Source organism: Suncus etruscus, chromosome 5 (assembly GCF_024139225.1).
Source record: "Suncus etruscus isolate mSunEtr1 chromosome 5, mSunEtr1.pri.cur, whole genome shotgun sequence".
NCBI lineage: Eukaryota > Metazoa > Chordata > Mammalia > Eulipotyphla > Soricidae > Suncus > Suncus etruscus.
Genome location: NC_064852.1, coordinates 39,756,485 through 39,784,411, shown reverse-complemented (window position 1 = coordinate 39,784,411; position 27,927 = coordinate 39,756,485). Strand labels below are relative to the sequence as shown.

General features: G+C 32.3%; 1 protein-coding gene across 1 annotated transcript in view; it reads right to left on the bottom strand.

The window, feature by feature from the left end:
• Positions 1-27,927, bottom strand: part of ARHGAP15 (Rho GTPase activating protein 15) — a 723,932-nt gene that overhangs the window by 509,308 nt on the left and 186,697 nt on the right. The gene's annotated exons all lie outside the window — the stretch shown is intronic.

Here is a 27,927-nt window from a genome sequence, read left to right as displayed (position 1 = left end):
TTTATTACAATGACTTACAAGAGGGTTTTAAATTCTTGTGAAATACACTGGAAATTATATTGAGGTGGGTTTTTTATTTTTTGATATTTGAAGAACAAAAAAATTATTTTCTCACTACAAAGCTTATCAGCAATGAGGCTGTATAGGCCAAAATCAGTAATTTACAAAGTTACTGAAAGGCATACTGGTCCCCTGAGATTCTGAGCAAAGAATGCCTATGACGAGATGTTTGAGAAAACAGCACTGTTTGCCCTGTTGGTGCTTAGCAGCATAAGATAACATTATAAAGGCCCTGAGAAAATCTTCACTAAAAAATCTATCTTTATTTAGCTCAATGTTCCTAAACTCATTTGAAAGTGGAAATCTGAGCAGTTTTATAACTCACTGTAGAAAAAACTAATCGATTGCCAAAATCTCACCCCAGTGCTTAACTCTGGATTATAGCAACATATTTACGAATAAAGGAGTCTGAGACAATTTGGGACAATTTTTGTCTTGAAGGGTTTCAAGAAACTACTTCAGTTCAAGAAACTATTTCAGTGTTTCTGAACTGAGAGCCAAATAGCTCTGCTTTAGACTTGGACAATGACATAAAAGGGGGATGATGGCATGATACTAGGATCTAACTGGTTTACTAGGAAATAAGAAAAATGACTTACGGTGGAAACAAAGGCTAAGGTCAAAAACAGTTGGAGACATACTTGTTATATACTTGAAAACAAATTATTATATATTATCTTGTTGATTCTTGGTATAATTATAAATATATAAATATATCTTTAAATTTAATTTCCAATGGTAATTTGACAAAATAATCTCTGCACTATGAGTGTTAAGATAATGAGAAAATCACTTTTTTATAATTTTGCTCCTAGAGTATTTTACTTCTGTAATTTTGTTTCACATGTTCTATGTATTAAGCAGCATAACAACAGATTAAAATGCAGTTATTTTAATGGCATGGATACATTTAAATTTAGAGCCTACCTCATGATATTTAGAAGCATTAAAGTTCATTTTTGTGCTAAAGTAAACAAATATAGACACTGAGAAGACAGTCAGTGGGTAGCAGTCTTGCCTTGCATGCTATTAACCCAAGTTTAAGTCAGTATCATTCTCAAACAGTGCCAGGAGTAATTCCTGAGTGCATAGCAAGGAGTAAGCTCTGAGCATTGCTCAGTGTAGCCCCCAAACAAACAAAACATGAAAATATGCTTGCGCAAACGTTCACACACATACAATCAAAAAGGCTAAACTAAAACTTAATGCAAATCCTTAAACAAATATGCAAATTTTAGAAAAATGCATACATACATGCATGCCTTCATGCATCTAGCAAATGATACCTTTATTAGTTATATAGATTCAGTCCACAAAATGTAAACTTATACTCTTTGTAAAACTATGCTGAGAAGCAATATTTTAACAAAGGTTATTTATTTTATAAAACCAAACAATTTTGTAATGAGAAATATATTTAACCCCAAAATTACAATACATATTTTCTTTTATGAGATTAAGATGCATTATAGATATCTTCAACTTTTATTACCTATAAGCTTGTTTTCTTCTATGAAGTTCAGCTTATTCTAGTGCAAATGCACAAGTAGAAGCCATACTAGGCTATTACTTTATAAGTAGCAAAAGATGGAAGCATCTGAACACTTAGGATGTCACCTTAAAACAGACTGTCACACATATTTCTTCACACATTTGAAACCCAACTTATCAACCTTAACAAGTGTTGTTATCAAAAGAATTTTGGTGCCTTTGTTCTTTCCCTTTTGCAAGTAAATTACACTTTTAGGATTTATTAAGACAAGAAACAATTTTTGAATAGCAGGTCAAAACTCTCTACGGAAAAATTCTCATTACTTTCTAGCCTGAAGCAGTATTTACCACCCAATGTATCCATCTTTTTCCTGTTTCTTCTATATCTATATTTCCCGAATCTTGTTTCTGTGCCTAATGCTATAACATTGCAGCAGTTTGTTCAAAGCAAGACTCTTATTTTTGCTCTTAGCCGGTGCTATACAAACCCTGATCAATTATTGAAGTAGAAGCCCTGAAGTAACACAACCATTACTGCAGCAGGCGGATAAAAATGGAATACTTTCAGCTATAGTATATTTGCTTTTGAGTTTCAGCAAACAAGCCAACAAGTTAAACTACCTTGTCTTTCACTTTGTTCAATGTACTAATATTTCCTGCTTCTCTCACAGTCTTTTTCTTCATAAAGCAAGTCCCTTAAAATAGCAGTTTCTATTTGAAATTGTGATAACCTTAGTTTTCACACAAAAAATACATGTCACCTGAAAAGGATGAGTTTAAATGAGCTAATCCAGATGTGTCATGGCAAGAGCCCTTATATCTGATACAGTTTACCTAGGCTTTATCTTCATATTCTAATAGCACTTCAAAGCAGCCCTGTGCAGTTAAAACAACAAACAGTATTACTGCAAAATGTATTCATTAATGCTCTTCATAAAAGTCAAATTAGAGGTGGAGAAAATTTTCTCATGAACAGCAACCACTAATCACGTTTACCCTTTTCTACTTTTCTCTTCAGCTTGCTCCATTATTCACAAAGAATTGCCCATGGTGTTGTAATTTACTTTTAAAATGTCTCCATTATTTAATTATATAAAATATATCTGATCAGGTTGCTAGTTAAGCCTACAAGTATTCATATTTTGATAGTGATAACTTACAGCTGCCTCCTCAATATAATGGTACACATTTAAAAATATTAAATTTCTGCTCTGGGTTTTAAGGAATAGTGAAGATAATTAGAAATGTTCCCAGGTTGTTATATATCCTGCTCATTTGAAAACAAAATTCATAGTTACACTCCAGAACTAATAATATTTCACATTTATTCATATCATTGCCTAAAGTTTAGGTAGAGAGTTTAAGCGCTTTGTGAAAAGTAGATATGAACAATATAAAAAAGTGTTTTTAAAGTATTATATATATGCCAACCACTCTTGGCTATTCTTTTACAGCCAAGCAAATAAAAGCAATCTACATAACCCCTAAGCACCAAAGGTGAGCATGTTATGAAAAACACTTTTATGAATTCATAAGTATCTCATCAAAGCCACTTGAAACACTTTGATATTTGAAAAAATGTCATGAATAAAAAGGCCATATACATTTGAAGGTTTTTATAATTTAGGATAGCTTTATCTCAATGCCTTGTTATGAAGTGATTTCATCTTTTCCTTCATACGCTCTTCATTTGTGAATAGGCCTATTAGATACAATATATGGCAAAAATAACAACTGAAATATACAATAGATTAGGATCTTATCAAACATGTTTAAAATATGGGGACATTTGTACTACTAGCATAATGAAAGCTAGTCATATCTTACCATCAAGAAATCAAAGGAAGGCTTTATTTATTTATTTCTTGCTGTCTGCAGTATGAAAGCAACAATATCACATTATTATTAGTTCCTTCACTCTTTACTAAATTCCAAAGAATAAAAATGTATTTTAAGCCTACTTTCTATAACATTCATTTATGCTTGAATTAACATTGTGATTTAGGCATTAGATTAATGGATGGGAGGGGTGCAATATTATTTGTAGACGAGGTGGGCTCATTGACTCAAACTTTTGCTTTATTGTTTTCACCATTTTGTTGCACAGAATCCATGAAAGATAGTTTAAATAATGAAAAACGTGCTTTAAATCTAAGTAAAAAAGAACACTTTTGAATTGTGTGCTTTTATTTATCCCACATGGCTCTATATAGGGAAAACAAACTTAGAGAACATGAAATATGAAACTAAAGTTTTACACTGAAGACCCAGTATCATATCTAACTTGATCTTAACTACCGTGTCCTATTTCTCACTTCAAACGATAGTCTTAGTCTTTTAATGTGTCTAGACGGTTCAAATTTTTATTTCTGTATTTCTTAAGGGTATTTGTTACTATTTCAGTTTTAACTATATCCCTCTTGAAAGTTTAGCTTTGTGACTAAAGGATATAGCTATTTAATCTTTGTTTAGATATTACTGTTAATAATGCAATTATCTAACCAGAACTCGAGCTATGCCAGTATTTGAATTGATGTTACCTGAAAAATTGGAGTAAGCACAGGTACCCCACCCCTCACCTTCTCATACTTACAAAGCCCTTGAAGCTGAAAACACACCCCACAAAAACCTCAATATCAGCAATAGTGCTTGGAATTCCTGTACAGAACAACTGCATTTTGCGGTAACATGACAACGCCATTTTTTACAATACTGTCATTTCTGTAGAAAGACACCAATTTAGATACCAACATCTATCTGAAGCCACCTTATGCTTAGAAACAAAAGAAGTAACAGAATAACCAACTAGATACAAGAGTTTACTAAATCTTCGGATAGCATCTTAAAGCCTCATTTCAATATACAACTTTCAAAATTTTCTTCTTGTTGTACTCTTTATTTTTCCTCTATTATTTTGTTTTCTTTTTCCCTCTTTAAAAATTTTGCTTCCATCTACCTATAAACCAAGGGTGGTGAACAGGATTATGACCCTCACTCTAAATGGGAAAGTGCAATATGTGTTTAACAGATCATTGTTAAAATTCTATTCTATTGTGTGAGTGTTTGTTTTGGCAGGTCACTGCTTACTGTGGCTCTTTGACTCTCACAGTTTAAAATTTTGGCTCTTTGTGTCGAACTTGTTCGCCATCCCTGCTATAAACAAATATATTATTATCAACTATGTGAAAAATAGTCCTTAAACAAAGTGTTTAATATAAAATATTTTGAATAAATTAAGCTAGTTTAATAACTACTATAAAATAATTGGAAAATAATTTTATTTATCAATTCATTCCTGTATTAAATAAAATATAAATTATTTTATAATGTGAGCAATATGCATTGTGTACATTGCAATGTATTATGTACTTTGTTGAATTTTGACAAGACAAATAATGCACAAAACATTGTGCTGAGACACTGAAAGTCTGATAGTGGAAACAGTCACAAGAACAAAGCCTTAATTAGTAAGCTAAGAGGATTCATGATACTCCAGTAATCTAGAGGAGACATTTTTCTCTTATTACAAAAGAGAAGAGGATTAAAAATATGAGGAGTAATGGATTGAGAAAGTTTCAGGAAGAATCTTAAGTCATTCAGTATGAAATAACTACAAAATTTTAATATGATGAAAATATATTGCTAAAATATGCTTTCATTTTATAACTGAAACCCAACTACAAACATGTTTGTAATTATATTGCTTTAAATAAATATATTAATTAAAAATTAAAAATTAATAAATAGGCAACTTCTCTAAATAAACAAATAAAATATGCTTCCAAGGAGGGAAAATGAATGCTATATGCTACAAACAGGGTAAGCAACTCATATTTGTGAATGAGTTCATTTTTGGAAAATTTCTTCTGTATACAAGAATTTCCTACCAAACTCTACTGCAAGCATACTTTTCTTCTGGTGAAGGTGAAGTAAATGAATATATTTCAACACAAAGTTCTATAAAGTAAGAGCAGAAAAAGACATTAACTTAGAACTGAATACAAATAAATAAGGGGTCAGTGAAATACAACAGTGGGTAAGTGTTGATTTATTTTAAAATGCAATGCCTAATGTCCATGTTTCTCAGTGAGGCCATTCTCAGCACAGCACACTATCTTTAGCTCCTTCAGTGGATGGGTCTGAAGACGCTGGATAGCGGTGGAGAAATAATCACAAGCAGTCAATTAAAGTTTCATCAGAAATATCTCGGTTAATTCTATGGCCCTAGCCACCATGTGCATTTCCTCATATGTTTTCTATATTCAGCCTTTTCCAAGTAGCATTTCTATGCTGCTTCTCTCTGGCTTTCTGCTTTTTGTTGCCTCCTCCCTTCCCTCCAGTCAGTCTCTATCTTTTCTTTCTTCAAAATAGCCTGCCCCAGCCCAGAAGTAAGGGGTCTGATTCTCCAGGTGAAATTAATATCAACAGGAAGCCCAGGCAAGGGCCTTGGAGGAAGGAATACCCTACAGGTAAGGTCGATTGAATACAAAGAATTATTATTATATTAGTATGATATGTTCAACTTACATAAAACAAATTGCAGTAATGTACATAGTCTACTTCAAAACTACCAAAGCACAATGCACTAGATTTCTTATTTTTTTCAATATCCCAGGAGACCAAAAAGATTGTCATTGTAAAGTGACATGACCATAGGAATAATTTATAAAATACTTATAGTACTTAGTTATTTATAAAATACTTACAAATTTAATTTTTCCCACTGTAGATATATACTTGTCTTAACAGTGATACTTGAGAATTTTATTTCTATTTTATTTTATTTCTATTTTCTGTTTTGTTTTTGTTTTTGGGTCACACCCGGCAGCGCTCAGGGGTTTCTCCTGGCTCTATGCTCAGAAATCTCCCCTAGCAGGTACAGGAGACCATATGGGATGCCGGGATTTGAACCACCGTCCTTCTGCATGAAAGGCAAATGCCTTACCTCCATGCTATCTCTCCCTTTATTTCTATTTTCTAAATGTATTTTGTCTATTAAGGTTTAATAGTAAAATGGCAACATGCAGGAAGATATAAACATAAAAAACATTTTAGGTGGAGGCATCAAAATGTAAGTATTATGCTATATATTAAGCACTTTATAGATATTTTAGAATAATTTTTGTTTATTTCTTGGGCCATCCCCAGTAGTGCTCATGTTTTACTCCTGACTCTACATTCAGGGATCACTCTTTGTGGTGCAAAGATGGCGAGAAGGAACCTGAGTCAGCAGTATGCAATGCAATCACCATTCCCACTGCACTATCTCTCTATCCCTCTTGGATATTGCCATAAAACACATACAACTCCAGAGACGGACACCATCAGCATTGACAGACATTACAAAATACAATACAATACGTATATAAAAATCAGAACAAATTTCATTGAGCATTCTTACCTGATCATTGCTAAATTAATTCTTAAACATTTGTGAGGTTAGGACTGTAATGTAAGCAAACAAAAGACAAGCTTGCAAAAAATTTTACTTAAATGCCATAAGGAAAAATTACAAATGTATACACTCATAAATAATAATAAAAAGTTATGATAAAATGTCAAAAATAATTGCAGCAAAAGTAACATAGAATTGATTATTTGAAAGATATTTTAATTATTAGAGGGGATGCTGTTAAAGAACAGCTTTTGGTATTTAAAGATAATGAAAATAATCTAAGTAGTCTAAAATCAAAGTTTCAGCTTATAAAGTTTTTCTGTTCTTTCTTGGGAGTTCAGTATAGAGATATGCAGGGAAGAATTTTAATTCCAGTTCTTTTGCTAAAGTATATAACTTGGGATATGTTATTTGAACATATAATCTGGGAAATAAGATATCAAATTTCTGGCCTTATAGGATCCCAGAATAATATTTTAGAAAAGAAAACCCAACTAAATAAGAAAATACTTAAAATGAGAAAATGAGAAAAATATTAAATGAGAAAAGGACAAAGTGTGCCATTATATAAAGGTTACTTATAACATAAATTTACTTATTGCACATGAATATTACATTTTCTAAGTTAAATCTCTTGTTTACTACCTGACTGTATTTGATAAAATAAAGGTGCAACCAACTTTAATACCATTATAAATCAATGAAGCTTAAAACAAACACAGGTAAAATCTAAAATTCACTTTTCAAAAGAAACATTATACCATAGACTTTGTTTAAGAAATGAAAGTTTTAGAGAAGATGAACTTTAGTGTGGGCGATTTTTAAGAAAGAATTTGCTTTTGTTTTCTTTTTATTTGTCACCATTATTGACAAATAGTTGGTAATATCTCTTGCAGTGGAACAATAGTAGATATAATAAGCTTTTATTTAATAAATATGTGTGGAAACAGTCATTTAAATTTTAAAAACATACTAAATATAAAAGGATTGCATTACAGATAGGCCTCCCACTTAAATACAGATATAACTTCTACTAATTTAGAATCACAAAGTGTTTTTGTTTCTTATGTAAGTATCTAACAGCTCAAGGCCCCGAAATAAAAGATTTAATATCTCTAAGTTATTAGCTTATACATATCCAAAGTTTTAAGTCATATCTTGTATCACTAAAAAAAGTACAATCACAATGAAAAGAATATTTTATTTTGAAGTTCCAACTACCTTTCACTTGGTAATCATTGTAAATAATATGACAAGAAAGAACTCTGGGAATATTTATTGAATTGTGAAAGAAGAAATCTGACAAACAATATACTTAATTGTTTTCCATTTATCATCATCACCCAGTGACAGGATATAAAAATGATTGTCCTAAAATGAGGTGTTTGTTGAGGATAAGGCTCTAGAGTATTAAATAAAGATTTATATTTGAGTAAATAAAATTTTCTTGGAGCAGAAATGGAAGAGTATTTGAAGAAAATTCTCTGAACTATGGCAACTGATTATTCTTCATTTATAATGTCTATTTCAAGCTGTCTTGAACATACGCTCCAAGAAAATTTCAGTCAAGACAATATACAGCTAGGGAGACACACCAACTTTTAACTTAACTACATGTGAAAGGAATTTTCAAAGTTGTCTAGGTAAATGAAACAGGCATATATTTAGCTGAATATTCTTCTCTCTTGGTTATATATTTCAACCATGTGAAAAGATGAGATTCATAAGAAAAAATAAAACCTCAAGATTGACTAGTAAGTGTTCTTCTCTGGCCACGACTTCTGACCTATTGTGCACAGCACATGCTGGAAAATGAATCTAATTTTGAATATTCATTATAATCATGTTTTTGAAAAAAATACATTTTAATGTCACAGAGAAACAAAAGCTGTTCACGGGCCACAGCCCAGTCACTTAGGTTTACCATGGAGTGATGAAAATTCATCAAAATGTCAAGAGATCTGTATTTACCAAGTTTGATGAAGAAAATCTGACAAATACTATTTAAGACAAGTGACATTTTTTCCTAATTGTGTTCATATGGATGAATGAAAATCAAGTGCCTTATTACTTTGATGAAATGCTAAAATGCTTAAAAATTCATACTTACACAATGGGCCAGGATAAAACACTGCATGAACATGACTTCAAAACAAATGTATAGATTTTTCCTAGTTAAGCTTTTATAGTACATAACAAAGTGCCAGTAAATGCTGAAACTGAACTAACAAATACAGTTTTATTCTCTCAACAATGCTTACTAAAAGCAACACAAATAAGCATAAAGTTACAAAGTAATAAATATTTTTTTCCATGGAAAAATCTCAGATTTTCTATGTTGGTGTCAGTCCACAAAAGAAAAATATAAATCATTTAGCAGGTAATTCACCTCAGGGATTAAGTTCTTAAGAGCTAAAAAATAAAAACAACCCATAGACTATTTTTCCAGTTCATACAGAAAGCATTATAATACTGCATGTAATTTTGAAGAAAAAGGAAAACTATAAGGGAAAAAATAATGCAGAAAATAAAAACATAAATAATAATCATAGAAGATAGCATAAATAAGAAAAAGACAATCATATGCTAATTTATGTTTTCCTTACAATTTTAATTGACTATGTTTCTATGTATTCATGATGAGTTAGTGACGAAATTTAAAATCAAAGATTAATGACCGACCTAGTAAGTGGTAATGCTGAGATAACCTCAAAGCACAGAATCTTGTTTTCTCTTTTATTTTTGTAGATAGTTATATATAATTATGAAGTATTTTAATTTTGTTTTTCTTTTAGACCACATCTGGAGGTTTTCTATGGGGGGACCCAGCCTGCTGCTCAGGGTATAACACTAGTCATCATTCAGTACCATCATGTGGCGGGGGTTGTATAGAGTCCCCTTAAGATAGTTAAGATAGCTCCCTCCTTACTATCTTTTGGGACAAATTATAAAATATGTAAGGACATTTTAAGCCTGGAAACTTACTGATGTATGCACCAAAACTTGACCATATTTTAAAAATTTAAAATGTACTGAAATAGTAAATAATTTCTGAGAAAAAGATTTCTAGTGCTTAAATAAACTTACACATATTTGAGGATGTTTCATTTCTTCTGAAGATATTTACAGTTTTGCGCACTATGTATGAATAGCCATCAAATTTAAGTCAACCTGTTGGATAGTTTCTTCTACTGCCATCTCAGCACAATGCACATGGTTAGTTCTGATCAAATATCAAATATTTCCAAAAGAAAGCTGATTTTATGATGTCATTCATTAGTAAGGTCTACTGTTATTAGTAATCACTTCTTCATTTCCAAAAAATTTATTTATATAGTAAGTTTATCTCAACCTGTATTTGCAATTTAAAAAACCAAGGGGCATTATTCAAATTACATTTAAAAAAGGCAGGTAACAGAATCACAGGCAAACTGGGAGGTATTCTCAGGAGACAAACAGTGGTTACTGTCCACTTTCCTTTAAAAGTCACAGGAACACATGCCATTTTTTCTTTCTTTTTTCGCGGGAGGTGCACACCCAGTCATCCTCAGGGGTTACTCCTGGCTCTATGCTCAGAAATGGCCTCTGGCAGGCGTAAAGGACCATATGGGTTGCCAGGAATCAAACCCAAGTTAGTCCTAGGTCGGCCATGTACAAGGCAAAAACCTACTGCTGTGCTATTGCTCTGGCCCCACAAATGCCATTTTCAAAGTTAACAGTTTCATTGAACTAAAATCAATGGCTTATAAAGAAAAATAACTGTTAAAAATAAGAACTAAGTCTATCATTTTAAACAATGGCACTAACTTATAGAACATAAAAACTTTAAACTTCCTTTAGTTATACAGACATTTTACATACTATTTCTCTGCATCTCTTCTGTATTGTATTAAAGCTTCAGGATGAACATTTAGAAAGTAAATAAACAACACAGTGGTGCCAATAGTTTAGTTCTCAGATTTCCTTCCTTTATATAGTAGGCTCATGTTTTGTCTTTCTTATCAGACAATTGAATGTTTTAAATGGAAAAACTATAAAATTTATAAGAGCTTCAAAATTAGAAGTAAATGAAAATATTGATTATGAATTAACTACTATTTATTAAGAATGGTATTTCTATTATATTATTGAATTATTCTAATTGGTAGCCAGTTCCTAAATGCAATATTAGATCAAATGATTACTGTTCTACATCATTGTCATTAACTTGTGAGTTTTAGAGTTGGTAATCTGGTCTTTAGTCCCTTGTATTTTTAAAGTTATGTCTAAAATTTAATTCTTAAGAATTTGCTTATCTTTATCAAAAAATAATCTATATTGAACTGCAATATTGACTTAAGTCACAAAGTTTCTTAATTAGCAAGACAGAAACAAATTGGAGACAGTAGCCACTGAGAGACACTGACCCTCTATTGAACTAGAAGTCAAAAAATAGTGTAATAAGACCAATTAAAATTAGATATATAAGACTGAAGAAAAACAGCAGGTGAAATGTGCACAAATAGCTGAACTTAGAAACTTTGTGATGAAATAAAGTGAGTTTATAAATATCAGTAAGAAAGGAAACAATATCAGGGCAAGGATAGTACAGTGGACAGGGTACTTGCCTTGCACACTTGGCCTATCATGTTTGATCCTGGCATCAGAAAAGGTTCCTTGAGCTCTTCCACTGGACCCCCACACAAAAAAGTTCAATGTACCACATATATATTATAATTAATTTTAATCTACTCAAAAGTATCAGTATTGCAAGTCCTCTACAATTCTATGGACATGACAACTATAATGCACATCTCTGTTGAGCTCAGGGGCATCGGCACTTATTCTAAGCTAAAGAAAACTTAATTTTTCTCTTATTTTTATTGGAAAAGAAATGACAATTTGATCACAGTAAGGCAAAAAAAAAAAAAAAAAAAAAGCCCTCTATGAGAATTTTAGCCAGAAGTTTCAAGCAATTTTTCCTAAGTGTGAGTGTTGAAAAAAATCTTCAAGGTACACCTTCTAAGGATGGGAATGGGGGAGATAACTGCATAAAGTTGTAACTATGTAAAGCAGGTGTGAGACCGGGCCAGTGGTCGGCAACCTTTGTTTTTTTCAACTGAGCCAAATCTCGCCAAAACCACGATTGAAATTTATTTTGAGAGCCACACAGGGCGGGCACTGACAGAGGCGAGGAGCAGAGTTCTGACTCCTGGAGCGGCCACCCAGCACAAATTAAAAGTGTAAAGAGCCACATGTGGCTCGCGAGCCGCAGATTGCCGACCACTGCATCAATATCCATACCTCTGATAAGTATAGAGGTATCTAAATTTATTTGATCGCTTTTATTCAAAAAAAAGTTTTGTTTCTCTCTAGAATTCTACTTTAAGTTAGCAAGCAGGAATGACTGTTCAATTGCAACCAAAACTATTAGCAAACCCTAGAATCCTTCCAGCTACCAATAGGTAGGTGTCATTGTTTAATATGAAAGAGAATGGTGTAGCCCATCGCATCATGAGCAACTTTATATGTGTTCATGTGGCCCTAATGAATTTTGAAGATATTATCACACACTGAAGGTGCCAAGTCAGTACTGTCACTATGTGAGCCCTTATGTATGAAAAGAAAACTTGTTTAATTTCGCAAAGTGTATGTGTAAGCAGGTTAGTACACTCATAAATTTCCTTTTAGTCACCCCATACTAAACGCCATATACTTTCCAAGCTTGAATAATGTCTACAGGCACTCGCTTGAGAATCTTTTTTTTTATATCTTTATTTATACAATTTGATTACAAACATGATTGTAGTTGGGTTTCAGTCATCCTTTCAGTTTCGTCTCTCTTCACCAGTGCAACATTCCCATCACCAATGCCCCAAATCTCCCACCTTCCTACCCCCCCACCTGCATTTGAGACAGGTATTCTACTTCCCTCATTCATTCACATTGTTATGTTAGTTGTCAGTGTAGTTATTTCTTTAACAGCACTCACCACTCTTTGTGGTGAGCTTCCTATCATGAGCTTTACCTTCCAAACTCCATATCTATTGTCTCTGAGAATTATTACAAATTTGTCTTTTATTTTTCTTTCCATAGATGAGTGATATTATTCTGTGTCTATCTCTCTCTCTCTGACTTATTTCACTCAGCATAATAGATTCCATGTACATCCATCTATAGGAAAAGTTCATGACTGATGGCTGCATAATATTCCATTGTGTATATGTACCACAGTTTCTTTAGCCATTCATCTGTTGAAGGGCACCTTGGTTGTTTCCAGAGCCTGGCTATTGTAAATAGTGCTTCAATGAATATAGGTCTAAGAAAGAAATTTTGAATTGTAATTTTATGTTCCTAGGATATATCCCTAGGAATGGTATAGCTGAATTGTATGGGAGCTCAATTTCCAGTTTTTGGAGGAATCTCCATATTGTTTTCCATAAAGGCTGGACTAGATGGCATTTCCACCAGCAGTGAATGAGAGTTCCTTTCACTCTACATACCCTCTAGCACCAATTGATCTTGTTCTTTATAATATGTGCCAGACTCTGTGGTGTGAGATGATACCTCATTGTTGTTTTAATTTGCATCTCCCTGATGATTAGTGATATGGAGCATTTTTTCATGTGTCTTTTGGCTATTTGTATTTCTTCTTGGACAAAGTGTCTGTTCATTTCTTCTCCCCATTTTTTTTTTGATGAGGTTAGATGCTTTTTTCTTATAAAGTTCTGTCAGTGCCTTGTATATTTTGTATATTAGCCCCTTATCTGATGGGTATTGGGTGAATAATTTCTCCCATTCAGTGAGCGGCTCTTGTATCCTAGACACTATTTCCTTTGAGGTACAGAAGTTTCTCAGCTAAATATATTCCCATCTGTTTATCTGTGCTTCCACTTGTTTGGAGCGTGCTGTTTCTTCCTTGAAGATGCCTTTGGTCTCAATGTCATGAAATGTTTTACCTACGTGTTGTTCTATATATCTTATGGCTTCAGGTCTGATATCAAGGTATTTAATCTATTTGGATCTTACCTTTGTACATGGTGTTTCACTTGAGAATCTTAGCTTGGGTGCACTCACCTTTTGCCTCTCATCTAAAAACATATGATCTTCTTTTTCAGACTTCATCTGTCTCTAGGAAGATGGTATTAGTTTCTGAGATACCATCAAGTCATTCCAGGAGCCAACACTCCAGAGTGCTGGAGTACAGTTTGAGCATTCCTATACCCCTAGAAAGGTCCCTCCACTTTTTTGTCTGTATGTTTGTTTTTTTGTTTTTTTTTTTGAACCACACTCGGTGATGCTCAGGAGTTACTCCTGGCTATGTCCTCAGAAATTGCTCCTGGCTCGGGGACCATATGGGACACCTGGGATAAAATCCAGATTTGTCCTGGGTCATCCACATGAATGGCAAATGCCCTATTTCTATCTCTATCGCTATTTCTGTGGCCCCTGGTATGTTCCCCTTAATGGTGAAGGAGAAGCTACTGGTGCCTTTGCAAAAACTTGGGCTGGAACTAAAGGAAGAACTTAATCTTTTAATCTTGAGATCATGCTTTGCATGCAGAATGCCCAGGTTTGATTCTCAAAACCACAGGGTTCTGCAAACACTTCCAATAGCAACTACCCAACAGATCTAGGGGTAGCCTATGAGCCTCACAATCTTAAAGCTCTTAAAACTCAACTCTACAAAACTAAGCCTTCTTGCTTTCAAAAGTCTACAATTGGTCAATATAAGAGACATAGTTATCCCACTTCTTTTTCTTTACAAGAACTTTACCCAGTCTTTCCTCCATAGTTTCACCTTTAATACTTCATTCTGACTTTTATAATCCACTATATCATGTTTTAATTGATTTCTGAATTAATCCCCTCTTTTCAATCAGGCTTATTATAATGTTTGCTTAACTTCTTATTTCTTTTAGATAATTTTTCTGAGTTTGTAGACAAGTACCTTACAAAGCATTTTTGCTCAAAGTCCCTGGTCCTGGCCCAGTTGAGTTAGTAAGGGTTTACCAAAGTTTCTGGGGGCAGAGTTGATGGTATAAGTTTGTAGCATCTACAAACCCCAATTCAGCTCACTTCTAGCTAGTATGATGCAGGAAATCAAGGAGTTGGGAAGAGTTAAGTAGTATTCACTTTATAGTAAATCCAGCTCCCTAGAGACCTGGTTCCTCCTTTATCTAGGAGAAAGTATTGCTATAGTCAAAGAATTCTAACCAGATTTTTGTATTATATGTTAAAAACTTTACTTTTATATTATTACCCACATGGTTTTTATTATCTTTCATTGGTCCATCTGTCACTCTACCTATCATGAAGGGGATAATAATGAACCAGAAGAGAGGTTTATATTTGTTTATAAAAACACAGTTATGTTAACATTTATTGCAATACATTACTAAAAATGAAAGTTAATAAGAAATGTTTACCTTTTATTGATTAATAAATAGCAGGTTTTGCTCAACTAAGAGTGATCGTTGAAGCCAATGCATGATTCTGCAAGATTTACCATAATGTATGTTGTTTTTCTGACATAGCCTTTCCCTCCTCCTATTTGAAGTGTTGTATTCCCAGTAAATTATATATTTAGCTACCCACCTGTTATTTATTATTTTTGTTTACAGAAAACCATAAGTGCACAGAACACATAAAAGGCCCTATAAAGATGATTTTATAATCCAATTATGAATACAATACCTTGGGCAACAGTCAAAATGTGCAAAGAGATGAAAATATTTTATAGAGCAGATTGGAATAGAATTTTATAAAGAAAGAGGAAATAAGTATATATATACATAGTTTAATATGACTAGAATACAGAAACAGGAATTTTCATCTAAATATGAAAAGTATATTTAACTGAAACCAGTAAATAAAAATAAGTGCAACCCATAACAAAAAACTACTGGGTTATAAACCTCAAAAAAGTGAAATATAAAGTAAATGTAAGAACTTTCACACTACAACTCCCCATGTATATGGTCAGCTGATTTTAGACAAAGGACTTGAAAACATGAAATAGAAGTCTTTTAATAAATGGTATTAGATAAGTTCAAAGCTACATAGTAACTTAAAAACATAATAGACTCAAAACTACTTTTACAAAAAGGAAAAAAAGGGTGATTTATGATGAGGCTAACACTACAAACACATAAAACTTTGATATAAAGATGCCACAAAATTTCATGTCAATAACTCCCAGTATCAATGAACTAAACACACTAATTGATTAAGAGATTAAGAGTAGACATATGGATACAAATTGAACTCAACATTCTGCTGCCTACAAGAAACACATTTGAACAGTCAGAGCAAACTCAGATTCAATGTCAAAGATTAAAACACAATTATTCAAGAAAAAAATTTCAAAAAGGTTATGGTGGCCATCCTAGTATCAGACAAAATAAAGTTCAGATTGAAAAAAGCAAAAATATTATGAGACAGCAAAGATATTTTGTTAGTTATTAAGGTACATGATGATATATATTTAAATATATATGCACCTAGTGAGGGTCCAGCAAAATATTTAAAATAACTGCTAGACTTGAAGGGAGAAATTTATAGAAACATATAGAAGCTTAATACTTCAACGCTACTTTTCACTCCTTAATAGATGACTACATATATTTATTTGTAGAAATATGCTTATGTATAATACAGTATATATTTTTATATATTCTATTTATATGAGCCTTTTCATATCCAAAATGCCAATTCACAATATTCTCTAATGCACCCTAGATATTCTCCAGAATAAATCACATACTGGCATACAAATGTGTTTCCAAGTCAAGAGGGTATACAAATCATACTATTTTCTCAGACCATGAACACTGAAAATAGATTTTAATCATAAACATAAATAGAAACAGTGAAAATATCTGGAAATTAAATAGCTTATTACTAAAAAACCTAAGAAATCAGGAGAAAATAAAAAGATTTCTTCAAATGAATGAGAAAACCTTTCAGTTCTGTGCAAGAAACTGAACTCAGGACTCATTCCAACACCACGAACAAAGACCAATTCAAAATATTAAAATCTTTATTTCAGAGTTAAAACCAAAAGGTATAAAGAGGAAAATACAGGCAGAACTTTCCCTGACATTGAAGTTAAAGATATATTCAAAAATCCAAAGCCAACAACAGAATTGACACCCAATCTACAACATGCTAGACACTAGAGAGGACCACTCATACTAGCAACCCACGGGTAAAGGAGGGGGATATGGGATGCATGCTGGGAACAGGGGTGGAGGGAGGACAACAATGGTGGTGGGAATGCCCCTGATTCAATGTCACTATGCGCCTAAAAAATTACTGTGAAAGATTTGTAATACACTTTGGTCAAAATAAAAATTAAAAAGAAAAATGAAACACCACTGAACAAGAAAGTGGGGCAAAGATAAATAAATGGGACTACATTAAACTAAGAAACTTCTGCAGTTCAAATGAAATGATGACCAGGATGCAAAGACTTTCCAGGAATTGTAACTGATTATATATCCAATATCTATAACATAAGATATCTACTATCTAAGATAAAGCACTGATAGAGCTTAAGAAGTAAAAAATATCCAACACCATAAATATTGGGGAGAAAGGATGAACAAAAATTTCCTCAAGAAGAAATACAGATGGTGAAAAGTGACATGAAAAAAAGTGACATGGTGAAAAGTGACATCAGGAAGATGCAAATAAAAATCTGATAAAACCACACATTACAGAGACTGGCACATATCAAGAACAATAACAACCAATGCTGTCATGAATATGGGGTGAATGGGACTCTAACTTCTGTGGGAATGTCAATTGGTGCATTCGTTTTGGAAAACAATATGAACTTTATAAAATAAACTAAGAAATTGAGCTTCCATTCAACCCAAAAAAGAATGTTTGTGAGAATATACCATAAGAGTCCAAAAACACAATACAGACAAGCTATATTTATTCCTATAGTCATTGAAGCACTATTCATAATAGCCAGAATCTGAAAAAAAAACAAAAAAAAAAACAACCAAGTGCCCAAGAACAGATAAATGGATAAAGAAACTATAATACATTAACATAATAAAATACAATTCAATTGTTTTATATATATATATTCAAATGTTTTTATTTTATAAAAATAAAGTCATGGCCTTCACTTAGACATGGATAATCATGGAAAGCATCGTTTTGAAGATATAGGAGGATATAGAAGGGAACAAACAGAATGACGGTATTCATCTGTGGATTATAAAATAGCATAATAAGATAATAATAACCAAGACAATAGAAAAGTTGAGTGAAAAGTGCAGTTAAGAGAGAAGAGGCCGGGACCAAAGCAGTGGCTCAGCGGTAGGGCATTTGCCTTGCACGCAGCTTACCTAGGAAGGACCATGGTTTAATTCCCTGGCATCCCATATGGTCTCCTGAATCAAGAGCGATTTCTGAGTGCATAGCATGGAGTAAAGTAAACATGAAAAATAAATTTGGAAAATAAGCAATAACATGAAGGGCTTTAAACTATCACTAACATTAATATCCTATTAGAATGAATTGAACTTCAAATTAATTGGGAAAAACTATATGGACATATATAGAAACAATGGTCTAATTAAGAAGTGGTTTATATAAACTGGAAATAATGGCTAGAGATTGAGACTGATGGATTAGAACATACTATTCTTACAGTATGTCTAAATATTTGAAAACAAAAAATGGTCAGAAAATCACATATTATCGATTAGAGTCATTAACAAAAATTCAGACATTGATTCAAATGTAAATTCATATGGGAATCTACAAAACATAATGTGCTTTTTAGTACTACTAGTCATTTCTATGGGACAAGTGAAATTCTGCTAAATTTGTATTTTTTCTATTTAGTTTAAAACTTAGTTGGTATTGGACATAATATACATATTAGTACTCAAAAATTTTTCAAGCTTTATTGTGAATTCAATTTTCCTGAGAGATTGATTGGTCAGAATAAAGACTAACTCTGATGATCTGGAAGCTGCTACTACTCTGAGGATCACATTAAAGCGACAAAAATTCTCACTAATTATCTGACCAATTAAACTAGGGACATATTTGGCTAGAATTTTCACTTAAAATATTCTACTTGAATCAATTTGAATTTAACATTGTTTTATGCTAACAAATACATACTTATTTTATAGGGGATAGGATGTATATATATGTATATATCTTTATTTAGGATGTGTGAATGTATGTATGTATGTGTGTGTGTATATATATATATATATATATATATATATATATATATATACAGCAAATCCCCTGAATTAAAAGTCCTGGAGTTAGTAGATTTCACGTAATAAACATGAGAACACCGTGATTTATTAGTGTGCTTATGAAGTTGTGTAGGGATTGTTTGTATTATTCTGTAGCTGTTTTGCTTGTTTTGTTTTGGCGATTAACCAGCTTTACTTAGGGCTTAATCTTATCTTGCCCTAAGGATGCCTCCCAGAGGAGTCAGGGACCATAAGCAGTGCCAGGAAACTAACCCATCATCACCAGCAAGCAAGCAAGAGCTTTACTCACCGCATTATCTCTCTGACCCTACAGTCTGTAACTATTTTCAGACAATAGAAACATAAGATAATAGTACAGTGCTGCTGTGTTTTCTCTCCTATACAAATTTACCTGGAAATTTCTATGGCTTACAGAGATCTGTCCCACTCCTGTGGGACATTTTTGAAAAACAATTACCTCAAAAATCCTTATCATTAGCTGTGTTTGGGAGTCATGGATGCATTTAAATAAGAAAAAAAAGAAAGAAAGAAATGGTATGATGATGACTTGAGTAAAGGATGCTTGTTTCATTTTCATTTATCCTTACTGCCAACAATCACGAGTTTCCATTCCCATATTCATGTTAATGCTGTTTTCTTCCATTTTTACTTAGTTTTTTTTTTTTATTTTGGTTTTTGAGCCACACCCAGTGGTGCTCAGGGGTTACTCCTGGCTGTCTGCTCAGAAATAGCTCCTCGCAGGCACGGGGCACCATATGGGACACCGGGATTCGAACCAACCACCTTTGGTCCTGGATCGGCTGCTTGCAAGGCTGTGCTATCTCTCCGGGACCTTTACTTAGTTTCAACTCAAAAATCTTTCACTGAATCTTCTCTTTCTATAATATCATATTTAATCAGGATGAGTTTTTGTTGGTTTACATTTTTATCTTTATATCAATAATCAAACAATGTCATTTATTTGTTCTCTAAGTACATTTATTATTAAATTTATTCTCATTATTTAATTTACTTCCCCCATAGTAATCCACACATGACTAGCCCCCAAAATAATATCTCAATGTTTCACTCATTGCTTAATATTCAAGAATGGTTTACTTATTTAAATCTTTATTTTCTCTCATTTTAAATATGCTTGGCAACCAGAATAGTGTTTCAATGCATAGGGGTAAGAATTTTCTGCTATTCTGACTCTCATGTGGTGAGGATTAACCAGGTCACTTGGGCAATGTTTAGGGAACTACAGAGTCACATTTGGGAGTATTCAGAAGTTTCTAGAGCTGAACATGGAACTGTTCAAGGATATGGTACTGGAGTTTATAGTGGGATCAACTATAGGCATAATATGCAACCTTATCCCTGATTTACTTCTTGGGATCCTATAAAAATGATTTCTGTATATGTAAGAAATTAGTTCAAATGAACTGATATCACTTTATCAATTAACTTATTTCACAGTGTTATAACTGAGGCGAGGTGAACTAAACCAAATTGTAATGCTATTCATCCTATTTTATGATTTTCCTAAAAATTTCATGTTTTTATATCTAAAGACATGTTTTTGAGGTAATTAAACTTTAAATATTAAACCTTAAAAAATACAGATTATAATTAACATCTAATTCATTAAATTTGCCTTTAAGATACCATGCATCAAGTATATCTAAACCTGTTTATAGGCTATCTGAAGATATTTTGTAAAAAGTTTTCTAGAGGTGTCCCAAGTGATTGCACTGCAGGTACGGAGTTTGCCTTGTATGCAGCCAACCAGGGATTGATCCCCACAGGATCCCATATGGTGCCCAAGCCTGCCAGGTGTTAATTCTGAGCACAAAGCCAGGAGTAAACCCCTGAGCACCACTAGGTGAGGCCCTAGTGGGCCTTTAAAAGTTTTCTAAAGACTTACTTGTTATTAAGGCATCTTATGAACTGAAACTTTATAACAATTGATTTTATTCTTAGTCTATGCCAGTAACTTCCTTTCTCTCTGATCCCGGTAGACGAATGTACTTCTGAAATATCCCCCCAAATTTGAGCCCTTTCCACTTTATAGCTATGACAAAGCCATTCATTTCCTGTTCAGAGAAATGACTATTTCTGATAAGAGTTAATTGTAAAGGTGAGTTATTTGGAAACTCTTCTCTAGCTTTAAATGTCATCTAGCATTTTTGGATGAGAAATGCAATTTTTTAATTAAAAATAAAATAAAATTCACGTATGTTAAAGTATTATAAAAGATTGGTTTCTTCCTTAGCAGAATGTAGTCTCTGGCAGAAATATGGCTTCAGGTGTGGGTGTAGGAGGGGAACCAAACTTGGATGAAACAGGATTTTATCTTCCTGGGGTGGGCTGCCAGTGAAATTTCTGCAAATAGCAATGTCATAAAGCATGGTTTAAAGTGCTTTCTACAGCAGCAATTGGGAGAAAAACAACAAAATTACAAGGCTAAATGTAAAAAACACGAGAATGATTTCTCCCCATCCACCTGAATTTTCATAAAATAAAAATTATTCTAAAAATTGTGCTTCATACTATAACTTTTCAAATGTAGAACACAACAGCATGAATCATAAATGTTCCAAGAGTGCTTGCTTGCTGAACTCTACTATCTGGGCACTAAGATATAAAGGTTAATTAAAGAAGATGACAAGTTTTCTGCTTCCCTAATGTGGCTAAGGAAGACACATTAGCAAAGCCACATACAAAGCTGAACAGCAATTAAAGAGAATCAAAAAACAGACACACAAAATGGAACCTTTGGCAAACCTAAAGATAGACTCTACCTCAGCATCTGTCGTTATGTTACAAACATCGAAAAACCTTACGTTTCTGATTTTGCTTCTTGTTCCACCAGCCGGCCCTCCCAGCATTCACACAAATGCACCCTCCATATTCTCTTATAGCATGGGTTTTTCGGGGAAATTAAGGTAAGGTATACAAAGTTACTGTGAGTGGAGATCATCTGAGGTGACACAGGAGAAGGACCCTATTGGAATAACTAAGAGCAATATGAGAAGATAAAAAAAAAATCAGGGTTCAGAGGAAAAGAGAATTAGCCCATCTATTTAAAGGCTAAGATATAAGGGGGTGAGGGACATTTGATTTTATATCCTAACAATCCTTGGCATCACTACCTTGCTTTCCCTCTAGCAAACAAGTCAATTATCCTCTGTTGCTTTGTGTGAGCGAGTCATACTTCAAACTTAGTAGTTCAGTGAACTTTATATTTATTTGTTGTCTGTCTTCCATACGATCATACCCAGGCTGTTTTCCTTTTCCTTTTTCTCTTTCATCTTGTCAGTATTTTTTTAACTCTCCTGAGTCATTTTTAACATACAGTTAGGAATTTTTCCAGCAACTTGAAAATTCTATACTCTTTTCCTGCCATTTAAAATACACTATGATAGTAAAACTCTGCTTCTGGGAAGAACATTCTGACTTGATCAGTGCAACCATGGTATAAAGTGTGATAGACATAATTCAAACATAAGAGGACAGTCTCTCATTTTATCTACAAGTCTTTACTTCAAAAGAAGTAGTAGATTTACTGTATTTAAATGAGGGCATCAGAAATATATTTGTATATATTTAGTATTACTAATTTGTTAACTATGATCATTTCACACAGAAACCCTTTTGTTGGAAACTGAATTTCTCATGTAATAATTAGCTGTGGAATATTACCCCAAACAGGTGTCTGTAGCCTGTCAAAGTCAGAACAGGTGATTTAGAATTAGCGTATTAAAAGAACTGTGAATTAGCGAAGCAAAAACGTGTTAATTTCTTGTTCCATCTGTTAATATAAATTCACTGCCAAATATTTTACTTTGTAGAACTGTGCTGGGATTGGCAAGAACATACACTATAAAAAAAGTTTAAAGGCCTGAATGTTTAAAAATCATGACATACGTTACTGCAAAAATAACTTCTACATTTTGTGCATGCTTTTTTCTTTTCTATCTTTGAAAAAATAACTGTAGAGATTGCCATATAATATAGAAAGTTAACTAAAGAAAACATACGATCAAATGTTAGACCTTTAGAACAAAAATTGGAATAAAATGTTACTCAAGAATGTTTGATTATAAATGAAGATTAATTCTTTAGTACTGCTTCTCAGATGTATCTGAGAATTATTTTGAATCACTGAAAGATATAGAGAAAACTATCTGCTGCTACTCTGCAGTTTGAATCCAATAATACCCCTTTATTTAGAGACACCATTAGGGAGAAAGATAAGATTTCTACCCCAATACTGAAATCCTTTAAGAAACGAAAATGCGATTCAGGTCACTAAACCACAATCTCCATATAACAGCCAAATCTTTTTATAAACTGAGTTTTGTTTCTTCCATAGTTTTTTTACATAGTTATAATAAAAAGAGTACATTATAGCCTCCATATGCATCTTTATAGTCATGTATACAGGTGGTGTTTGTAAAGGGTAGCAAAAGACAAAAGTCTGATAATAATAAAAATAACCCCTAAAGTATATCATCATTCTAATACATTCAAATCTTGGGCACATATTTTTTTCTAAAATTGTTAAGAGAATATAAGTCTAATGATCTACTGAACCAGATTTCCATCTTTGTTTCTTTTTTCTCTGCAGGCAGAGCCATGAAGAAAGAAAGGGATTTGAAGAGAACTAAAATTTGTGAGCTCAGACATATGCTAAGAGTACAGTTATCTTGAGTTACTTTATTCCATATTGCTGAATTGAGTCCTGAATGAGGCAGTTTTGTGACTTAAACAGATTTCACTAATTTTCCTTCCTTGCACATTTGAAAAAACAAACCATACTCTCCCATATTGCTGTTTGGGTTTTAACAGAGCTAAGGCATGCACACCCAATTACTTTAAGCACTTTAAGTAAAGCTTAAAGATATGCAGCATGTTCTTAACTGCAAATGAAATGATAGGTAGTGTCTTTCCTCTCTAGTTTTATGTCACATCCAAGAGATTAATACCCTTATGAATCATCCATAATGACTGGAATAATTTGAGAAACTGAATGAAATTTTTCAAATTATTTATATCATGAACTCACAAGAATATGAATGGTGGATTATGCAAATAAAAACCCTGTTTTACAATAGTTAAGTACAGAAAAGGGAAGGGAGGGATTAAGTTTCAATTCCTAAAACTATCTTTCTTTGAATGTGAATATGATACACGGTAGTCTCGTTGCTTTACTGGTGAGTGATCCTGCTAATAGCTATGGAACACAGAGGGAAAGTTTTATTATTTCCAATACTTTAATGAAAAAAATAAAAATGATCCTTTGTATAACTTAGAGAGATAACATACCAATTTTTTTAGAATGTGAGATAGCCATATAATATGAAGACCATAGTAACTGCTTAAGAAAATAATAACAAGCTTTAAACATAGGCAAATGATTCTCATATTTTAAACAAATAGATTGAGCATAAGTTTTCTAATTATTTCTAAACATGATCTCAGATAATTACAATATTTTATTTCCTAGCATACTTAGGAAATATGGTGTTTTGTATAGGAATTCTTGATGATTTATTTCTGAAATTCTATATTACAAGCCTAAAATTTATATAAAGCTTGCAATGCATGAACCACTTTCTGTAGTTTTAAATTATACAGTACATTAAAGTTTTAGTTGACTTATCTGAAAGACATTTTTGGTATGTTAATAAAAATGCAAAGAGAAGAACCTGTCAGAAAGTAAATAAAGTATGTAAATTAAATAAAAGGTAAGACAGCTACACTTTTTATATAAATAACTGTGTTAACAGAGGTTTATGCATATTATAATATATTCAGATACATAGCTTTTGCAAAAATAAATTCATTGCTCCTCTCCAAAGAATGGATTAAAACAATTTATTTTATAAAATTTGGATAGATAGGATAAGAAATGTAATAGCCATCCATGGAAAATAAATATAAAAATTATTCAAGCTCCATCTACTTTATGTTAGTAATGAGATGCACTTCATTCAAATTCTTTTCAATTGAAACTGTGCTGAGGAAGCAAAAACATGATTCTGTGGGAAATGATTTCTAATCCTCATGATAACATACCGATATAATACAATTATTTACAATTGACTAAGAGTTAATTTCAATAGTATAACATCTTTCTTGCAAAAATGTCAGCTTTTATTGATGAAACAAACTAAGAATAAAACATTTTTACTCGTAGTATTACAGTGTTGTTTTTCATTCTGTTAACCAAAACAACAGAGTAATACTGTAAACAAAAAAATAACATCAGACTGCTTGTATTTGCATGATTTTATTAAGAGCCATAAGCAAAGGAATAAAGTGCATAGTTTTAATTTTGAGAGCTATCCTATTCCTTGAGACTCCCGTCTTACTATACTCAAAATCTAAGATGGCCATTAGGATACTTGGACCAATTACCTATTATATCATTGAAGGGCATAAAATTAATAATTAATGGATAATTTTCTCACAAATTGAAAGTATAATAATCTAAATAATAAGTAATGCACAATCTACTGCCAGCTATACACATATGTACATGCAAATATATTGGTTCATATATTGTGTACACAAGTGTTTGTGAAGTAGAATCTAAATGTCTCCAGTCATCTATTGTTGTCACAATCAACTAGAGAGGGTTATTGATATCTACTAGATAAAATCTAGGGAGAGTTTTAAACTTCTATTATTACAAAGGACAGCCTGTTACAACAATCATTTTCAGGTCAAAATATCAAATGTACCTGGGCTGAGAAATAATAAAGCATTAACTTTTCTTGTTACCACCTGGCTTCTTTAAATTGAAAAAATCAAGTGTTTACATCAACTAAATTTCTTTAGCAATGAGACTGATTAAATCAAGCCCATTGTCACAAAGAAATATTTTTTATTTTATATATTTAGAGAGTTGAGGTAACATGCTGAGTCTTGTTATAGTCATTATTCTAGAGCTCAACATTTTTATGTATAATTTTCTAGGTAAGTTAAATGATTTGCCTGACACCTTGGCACAGGTGACCTTAATCTGAGTTTACTTGTCTCTGATACTCACAGAAAAACTACTCACAGAAAATGTAATTTGCATCAGAGCTATTCAGTTTATCAGTGTATGCACTTAATAGCATATGAGAATTAATACATTCTCCACCAATAACTAGTAAATGTCAAATTCAATATTCACACGAACATATACCCATGATCTAAATATCTTATTGTTTTTTCTCTGTCTTATACTTCTAATCACACTTCATTATTAATTGGTATACTACAATGATGAGCTTTAGTTGTCTCAGAAATATTTTATGTAAATTTCTTACAATTTTTGTCACTCTATTAAGAGACTCTATTTCTTACTTTACTATTTTCATCTGATTAAATTGTACATCTTTCTATAAAGAATTCACATTATGCCCAATAATGTGACTGAGAGTATACCAATAGTTTTTAATGTAGAAATGGGGAACAGGTGCTTATAAAAAATATTTTTCAAAATTAAAGAAAAAAACCTGGGTTAAAAATCTAGCTATATTTCACAAACTGTTATAATGAGATAAATTATTTATAAGGTACATAATACACTTATTTATAAAATATCTTAAAGAATATGGTATCAACTAGTTTTAGTTGACTGGCATAATTTTGGCACTAAATGATATTTATATATTTTAAATTACCCTTAATTTGTTTATAACAGTTGCTCCAATTTCATTTGTATAAAAGGACCATTTATCTTTCACACACTGTTATTCAACTACTTAAAATATTTGTTTCCTTATGAGTCCTTTAAAAGTTAAAACATTAAAAGAAAACCGATTGTTTCTCAATTGCAATGTGTCTAAACTATTCGGGTTTTTAAATTTTATTACTAGTGTTCCAGTTCAATTTAGGCAGTACTTTATTTTTAAGTGCAGAAGGGTCAAGATTTGACCAATTTTATTTTACCAAAAAAGAAATTTTATATGATTCAAATAAAATGTAAAATATTTTGAAGTGCCTAAAACTGAATAAACAATGCTTTATGACTGACCCCATTTTTAGCTTATCCTACATTTCCATGTGAAATGAGGTCCAAGGAAGATAGGTAACACATCCACGACACAAGATCAAACCCGAGCACAATATGACCCCATCAGCAAGACTAAGTATCCTCTTGAAGTTTCAAGCACTGCTGAGATATCAGAGTCTGATTAGTTCCAAGTCTTCAGGGTCTAGTACTGAACTACCTGGCCAGGTTCACCAAGTAACAACATCTGAATGAATTCCCATTGATTCATTTCATTCAATAAATATTTCTTGGGAGCTTCATTCCTTCTTCTCTCAACAAAATTTTAAATAAATAACTAATAATGATTATAGAGTTTTATGACTGTTCATGCTTATCTTATAAGATATACCCATAACAATAGAATAATTGTACTGTATGTATCCAAGTATACAAGGTATTATATTTATCTTCACCAATTACCAAGTTGAATTATAAGACCACAATAGTTTATTTGTGGTCAAGTTTATGATTTATTCAGTGAAAGTTTTTTTGATTAAGAGATCATTTTGTGGAATGGCAAAACTCTTTCCTTAATTCAAATGAAATGTATAGGTATACATACATGTTCATTCAACTTAAAACTGGATTCAGGTTGGATTTCATAACTTGGTAAAATTTAGTCATCTACAAATGAGAGACTGCCTGATTTTTGTCTTCTTCCAAACAATTTTTTCATAAATCATAAAATAGAATTCCTTCCTACCTTCCAT